This window comes from Copadichromis virginalis, linkage group LG2, assembly GCF_057382275.1.
Source record: "Copadichromis virginalis isolate Kocher_CV1m ecotype Utaka linkage group LG2, C_Virginalis_male_GT1.1, whole genome shotgun sequence".
Taxonomy (NCBI): domain Eukaryota; kingdom Metazoa; phylum Chordata; class Actinopteri; order Cichliformes; family Cichlidae; genus Copadichromis; species Copadichromis virginalis.
The window spans coordinates 15,904,613-15,912,733 of NC_140619.1; the positions used below are offsets into that span (position 1 = coordinate 15,904,613).

General features: G+C 39.2%; 1 long non-coding RNA gene across 1 annotated transcript; it reads left to right on the top strand.

Annotated features, from left to right (window-relative positions):
- The first annotated feature begins 3,759 nt into the window (after positions 1–3,759).
- On the top strand, positions 3,760–6,454 carry LOC146717114 (uncharacterized). Its single transcript, XR_014921845.1, has 3 exons — positions 3,760–3,820; positions 6,195–6,313; positions 6,391–6,454. It is a non-coding gene; the product is annotated as an uncharacterized LOC146717114 (long non-coding RNA).
- Positions 6,455–8,121: the final 1,667 nt, after the last annotated feature.

An 8,121-nucleotide genomic window follows, 5' to 3' on the forward strand; every position in this document is an offset into this window, starting at 1 on the left:
GATCCAGGACACGCTGGACCCCACACTGTATAAGCGGAAGAACGTGGATGGATGGATGGATGGTTTGATTAGCATTAGCACTGCTTCTCAGCTCTATTGTAGCTAACAGTAACACTAACATGCATTCAGCTGATGCATCCTTTTATTCCTTGCAGAACTTTGTGTGAGGCATTCGGGAGAAATTGTAGGCTAGCGTTCTCCACAATGTGACAGTGCCCTAGTAGTTTGTTTATAAATCTCTGCTGAATGACTGAACACTGAACATCTGCCCTGCTAACTGCTAACACAGTCATCATTCTTAATGGAGGTTAAAAAGTAGCTATAGTATTTTTCACAGTTTCATACTTAAGACTAAAGATTATAAACCGGTCAGGAATTAAAGTATATATATATATTGACTGGTAGCATTAACAGCTAATAAAAGTATTAAGTTGTTAACATTAATTGAGTAGCTGTAGATCAAATTTGTTATGTATTTGCTGTTTCTGCAATAGTCTTTGCTACATTCTATAACTCTGCAGGTTACCTTACTGCTTTCCTATTTTATCATTAAATGAAAATAAAACAGTGCCACACAGAACAACTCAGTATGCTAGAGCACGTAAAATCCATAATTTCTACTGCATTTCTGGGCAAGTTTCATGTTCAAACTATGCACTTAATTTTAGGTCAAAATTACTTAATTTGCCAAGTAGTTAAAAAACTCATTTTGTAGGCTGAAAATCTAGACATGGTGAAGACAACCAGCTAAAGATCAAACTAAGCATCAGAATGGGAAAGTAATGTGATTAAGTGACTTTTAAGTGACATGGTTGTTGACATGTCATGCAGATCTGAGTCTTTCAGAAACTCAACGTCAAACCTTGAAGCAGATAGCCTACAGCAGAAGAAGACCACACCAAATGCCCCTCCTGTCAGCTAAAAACTGACCAGCCGAAGACTATAATGTAATTCACAGTAATGTGAATAGTGAATTTAGTACAGTAACAAGTTACATTACTGCATTAATAAAAAAATAAAAGTGATTCTAGTAACATGTTACTTTTTGAAGTGCAACATCCAACACTGTCTATAAATGCCTAGATAATTTTCAGAAATTTGCTTTCTATCAAATGCAAAAGATTCTTGTCCACAGCGCTTTTTTCTTTCGCATTTTTCTTGCATTGCTGTGCCTCAAAATTCACAGTTTGAGAAACAGATTTTTATTAGCAAACATCCACTCGTGGTGATTAAACTGCTTTCGGCCACACAAGTACTGCAAACCATATAACAACCACAACCAAGTTAGAGGCATTAATTTACAATAAATAAAGCCACTGTTGCATATACACTTTATAAAGCATTTTCAATAGAACACCAATGAAATGTCTCTAAATCTGGCAACAGGACTCCAACTCCAAACAAGATCAAAGACAAGACTATTATCCATTATACTCTTGAGATCTAGTATCCAGTGTCTATGTCAATTTGTTATCTAAACTTAGCTTTAGCTATAGTGAACACATTTATTTTATGCTTTTATGACAAGTTTATTTTGACCAAATAACTGTACAGCGCTGTATTGTTTTCACACCTGGTAAAAAGTGATCTTAACAACTCAGAAAGCAAAGCTGGAGATTAAAGGTAGTCTCCACAGAAAACACACTTTGACACTCACCATTACTCCTGTAGAAAGGATGGTCACCACTGTATCAATCTATTAAACCCAGTAACTCATATGTCATGGCAGAGAACACTTTGCAGTGCTTTCAGCCTCAGTGTGCTATGCTTGTTGCTTGCTAATATGGTACCCACCGTGAATGTTTAAACCATCTGCTCTGATACCCGGCCATCTAAACGCCAGGCCAGCCCTGTTAAAATATTGGCTGAAGGCTCCTTTCTCTCTTCTCGTCTCTAACCCCCCCTCCATTTGTTTCTCTGTTCATCCACCCCTCCTTTCCTCAGTTTGCCCTCTCTTGTCTTACGCTTCTCTAGCCCTGTGCCCTCACTCGCTTTATGTAGCTGTTCCCCTGAGGTTGAACTACCAATTATGAAAAAATGAACCGTGACAACTTGGACATCTGCTGAAGAGCGGGCTCCGTTGAGACTCACTCTGTAGTCTGCTGAAACACAGAGTGCAGCCGAATGACAAACATAGACAGCCAAAGGAATTTTTATTTAATTTATTTTTTATCTTCAGTATTGTTTTTTCATGCTTTTCCCATTCTTGATAAAGCCTGCTGTTGCTTCCTTCCCTGTTCCTGTAAAATTGTTCAAATTTAGACTTTGACCAGTCTGGAATTATGAAAGCACTTCAGTGCAGCCCTACAAATTCAGACCACAGGAAGAGACTTTTAAGCCAATGAAATTTACATAATCTCTGAGATATTCAAAGTTATGGTAAATGGTAAATGGCCTTTTCTAGTAGCGCTTTTCTAGTCCCTAAGGACCCCAAAGCGCTTCACACTACATTCAGTTATTCACCCATTCACACACAGGCGATGGCAAGCTACATTGTAGCCACAGCTGCCCTGGGGCGCACTGACAGAGGCGAGGCTGCCGGACACTGGCGCCACCGGGCCCTCTGACCACCACCAGTAGGCAAACACGGGGTTAGTATCTTGCCCAAGGATATTTGGCATGCAGCCAGGAGGCAGCCTGGGATCGAACCACCGACCTTCTGATTAGTAGCTGACCTGCTCTGCCACCTAAGCTACAGCCACCCTAAAGTTATGATGAAGGTGTGTGTGTCCCACAGCCCTATAGATGAATGTAAAGCAGTGTTAATAGGTCGCACAGGGAGCAGGGTGGCTCACATTCATCAAACAGCTTTTCTCATCAAGTATTAAAGGCAGGCAGAGGGACAGATCGATCCACAGCGCCAGAGATCTTTAACCTAGATTGTTAGCTGCTAAGTGGACTGGGGTCCATTCTAAATACACACATAGAATACTAGAGGTAAGCACATAGGCACACGTGAAACAAAAATAGTATATCTCAATGCTTATACAGGAAGATGCATGTGTGGTTATACAGACCAAGGACAAATGGTATAATAGAAGGCTCTTGTAATGATATGTAATATTAGGGTGGCATAAGTGATGGTGGCATCTCAAGGACAAAAATAAAGAACCTTTGTTGTCAGGATCACAACAATAAATATAGTCATTTTTAAAAGTAGTACTGACAGGTTGAAATACTATTGTTATATTTTGTCAATTCATCTATACACCCCAACTAAATTGCATTTAAGTAGAACTACACTGAAGGCCCTTTCTCATTCTAGTCTTTATTCAATTTAGTTTTGAGAAATTGTCATTGTGCCAAAACTCAACATAAAATGAAAAAAGTGACATTATGTTAATTATGAATATTGATGGTAGCATAACCTCTATTCAGTAATGTTGCATCTGCTTTCATAATCTGTAAGCCAACTGCTATCATTACATTTCCCACAGATTATCTCTACACTGTAAAAAATCAAACTTGCAATTGTTGAGCTTACAGTCATTTCTTTCACAATTTAACAATAAAAGTTGAGTTGCCCCATAAACTCAAATACATTAAGAGTTTCAACTAATCCTTTAACGTTTTGGAGCAAAAGTTGTTCTCAGATGAAATTTATTGCTGGCAAAATGAATGAATTCAAATTTTACATGAGTTGAAGCTGTTGGCGCATTTCTGTGCCTGAGCACGCATGCACATGTCATATTTTTGGATACTACGGGGTCTACTTTGCGTTTTTGCAAGGACTGAAAGCCACCTGGCCGTCTGCCTTAATGAGAACGTGAGGCTTTTTATACCAGGAGCTGGATAGATCGTTCATCTCAACTTTCTAAAGGCAAGTAATGTTTCCTTTATTATATCAGACAGTATATGTTTGAACAGTCTCAATTTGTCTTTTAGAAATATCACAACTGAAATTCTTCGTATTTTTCTGAAACTTAGCATAGCATTACTTTCTAGGCTAAGAAGCCTTGTGGCTTATGGGTATGTGTTTACTATATCATTTAAGATTCCATGTCACAAACTACGTGCCATGTCACAAAACAATGAAAATCCGACGCTACTAAAGAGGCGAGCTCATATCTGACAAGCCTCTGCGACACCCCCTATGTGTATTTCATGAAGTGCAGTCTGTGGCTGCCATACCACCGAATGAAACAAAATAGGCTATCTCGCTCATGACCAACGGCTGCAACCCCCCCGCTGCTATTTAAAAATAAATTTCGGGGGCGCCCGCTGCCATGTCGTCTAATTTGTTCGAATCACTTTTAGCCAATAAAATGTGTGCTTTAGTTTCTGTGTGAACGGGGTGGTGGAGTCCTCACGGCCAGCGAGCTCCACCAAACACACAAACAGGAGGGAGAGGGAGATCAGAGAAGCAGCTACAGAGCAGTAAATATGGGGGTATTTTAAATACGAACTACTAGAGTCTGCAAGAGTCATATCAAACAGGCTTTAAATAACTTAAAAAACACAGATGCATTAGAACTATGCATCCAGTAATGAAGCTGGAACAAAACAGATGAACAAGTGATTAGGACTGGGCGACATATCGAGTTTCTAAATATATTGATATATTTTTATACGAGATATGAGATGTAACAATATCGTTTATATCGATATTGTCATGGCTAGACGGTCCTCACTGATCGTCTTGCCAATTTGTTGTGGTGTTTGTGTGTACTGTGTCGTGTTCTCCTCTCCATCCTGGGCATGTGTTTTTCTGCTGGAACATGTACTTCCGGAAGCCGTGGCACGGAACGGCAGTTGACCGGAGGGGAGTGTCCTAAGCTAGAATCATCGCACCTGTGCAGAATTACCTTGCCAGCGCAGACCTATTTAACGGGGCGGTTGAGTCACAACCAAGGCTGGAACGTTGAACTAAACCGGGTAGCGTAGTCATGATTAGCATACCCGGTTTGTGAAGGAGAGGACGTTTTCGTTATTGAGCGTGTGTGTTTTTTCTCATCTGCCTCCAGGGTTCAAGGATTGGAGGAGGAGCCGGCACCAGGAGTTGTTGTGGATTATTACTGCACTGTCACCGTGAGGAGAGGTCGCCGTATCACTGCACTGCCTTTTTTTTGGATTATAGACTCGAACTGTTAACTCACCTTTTCACTGTAAATAAATCCACTGTCATTCTGCAAGGAGTCTCGCACCTGAGTCCTTTAATCCTATTCACCATGACAGATATAGTCTATGTTACATTATAATTATACTTGTGGAGCCGCAAGTTTGCCTCTCTTTCGTCCACTTTTCTCTCTACGTAACGTTACTCAGCCTCGCCTCTCCTTCACTGAACACAACTCCCCCTCCCCCATCGCTTCACCTGCAGGCAACAAGATGGACACGGCAGCTATCAAAGAGGATCTGGTCGGTAAAAAGAAAACATTTGAAGATTACTATTTTAGTGCTGTCAGTGTAAAGTTAATGCCATAACTGCATTAACGGGACAAATCTCCGTTAACTAGTTACCGCGGGTCACTGCGCGCGTGGAGCTGGGCGGCTCTAACGAGCTAACCGGGCTAACGCCTTGACGCACGGCCTAAAATCCTTTAGATTTTCTCAAAAATAAACAGTGCGCCTTATGTATGAATTCTGGTTGTGCTTACTGACCGCGAACCAATTTTATGTGGTACACAGCTTAAAAAAATCTGTCAAAAATGTTTTGGTACGACTTTGCTAAGCTATGAAGCTGCACTGCTTGATTGATTGTTGGATTATTACGGCTACCGAGGAGCCTCGCAGAACATCTTTTAGTTTACATTTTGACTGCACAATTGTGAGCTTTTTGTTATGCACAAAACATTGTTTTGGTTTATTTATGGAGCATCATTAATAAATGCACTGATAATTTAAACAGATGCTTCAGGAGTTTTATCCCACTCATACTTTCAATCCAATGTTTGTCATTCTAAGTTGTAAAACCAATCGCACACAATTATCCTTGGCATACATAATACATCCCAGTACACTGTTGGTGCATTCCATGTAGAATACAATTTGTTAATAATAAATTAAATAAATTAAACATTTGATGTAATGTATATCTTGTAAATTATTTGTTTTACACTGTTTTACATGGCATTTTACAAGGCAGAATCAGCTCACTTTAGTGAAAACAATTAGGACAGGAGAAAAAAATTCTTAAGTAATGTCAGGAAGCTGGTATTTTATTTTAAAACTAATTGCTATTTTTATTTATTTAGAGAATTAAAAGCCAACTCCAGACCACTACTTGTCCTGATTTGTGAGGGACTGACGAAGAGTTGGTAAGGAGAGGAATCAGAACAGGAGTGCCTCCCGCCGCCCCCAAACACATAATCAGGTAATGTAACTTTGGTAATTTGAGATTAATTCAGGTTTCTTTTGTTGACACTGTCCTCTCCTCTCTTCTCATTATAGTTTTTGTATGCAGTGCCAGTTCTGCTCTTTTGTCTGTTCAAGCCAAGAAGTACTCTTAAGACATCACCAGCTACGACAAAGAGGATTTCATTTGCCCTGTGTTTACAGTGACTGAGTCTGTTCGTTTAGGACACGAAGGGCATTGAAGTCTCACCTCAGCAGATCACACAACAGGGCTAAGAAAAGGAAGGCGATCTCAACATTTTTTTGTGATTTTTGTTAATTTAAGGAAAACTGTTCACAGCATACATTTATTTCACATATTTTAAGGCACTTAAAAACCCATCAGACTGTATCCTGGCCTTCCCAAAAATGTGACTATGTTACCAACAATTTATCAACCTTTACGTCACACACAAGCAGAAAGCACAAAAACTCAAAAGATATAAAAAACTGTATTAGACTGATTTCTCATGCAAATGCATGTCCTAGTGAAAGTAGCTCCCCTGATAAATCCTTAAATACCTCTCAGGAGTCAGAGACATTATCAAGTGGTTCAGGTGTAGCATCAAGTGATAAAGAGGACGATGAGTTTGTAGATTACCAATGTCTTGAACATAAAATAGCTAGACTTTTTCTATGCATGCAAACATTGTTACATGTTTTTAAAAGGGCTTTGCAGGAAACTATTGAGGAAATTAGTGACATTTTAAAATTTTCTCAGGTTCATTTATTTCAAAGAATCAAAGAGGTGCTTGCTGAACAGAACATTGAGGCAGATGATGATGTAATTAAAAATATAAATGATGCACTTTTCAAAACCAACCCATTAATTATCTCAACAGAACCAAAAGGTGCATTATCTACTGATTACAAGAGAAATATTTATTTCAAGAATAATTTTCATGTAATTGAGCCTAAAGAGTACACCTACAAAGCGAGAACTAGAAATACATTTGTTTATGTCTCAGTAAACCAGGTCTTGGAGAACTTATTGAAAGAGACAAGTTTCTTTGAAAAGTTAGCATTTGATAAAGAAATTAGTGAAGGTTACAGATCATTTAGAGATGGGCAGTATTTCAAAAACAACAAGCTTTTAGGATTGCAAGCTACTTGCATTAGTTTAGCTTTGTATATTGCCAACTTTGAAATATGCAACCCTTTAGGAACATCTCGAAAAATTCATAAAATAACTGCAATAAATAACTGATTTTGGGAAAGTGTCATTTGTTGCTACAAAGCTCTCCTCTTGGTTTATGGAACATTACAGATCATATCGGCTTGACAGCAGCAACAAAGATCTGGAAATACTTTACCCAGAAGATTTGAATGATTACCACCCTTTAGCTGAATACTGCGTAGCTGGACAACTGATGGTGACACCTGTTACGTGCCTCCTGCATTGAAAGTGATGGTATGTATTATTCTTAAATAGTTTTCAGTTGATTACTTTGAATTCGTTAATTATTTAGAATTGCGCCCTTTTTTTGGTTTGTCTCCACAGGCCCTGTTACTGCCAGTCCATGTCAGTCCAAAACTTATCAGAAAAATCCAACTGTCCACTGTTCCAGAATCTGTGAAGCAGCTTCAAGATGAACTACAAGCAAAGCTTGGACTTGAAGGTGACTTTGCAATACAATATGCACTTTGTAACCTGATGGATATTAATGAGCTACCTGCTGGACGGGCAGTGTTGCACCTCATTTGCGAGGAAAATGCATCAGCCTCGCCACCACAGACTCCATCTGATCATAGCGCCATCTCATCTATTGATACAGCCAGTGTGAGTTC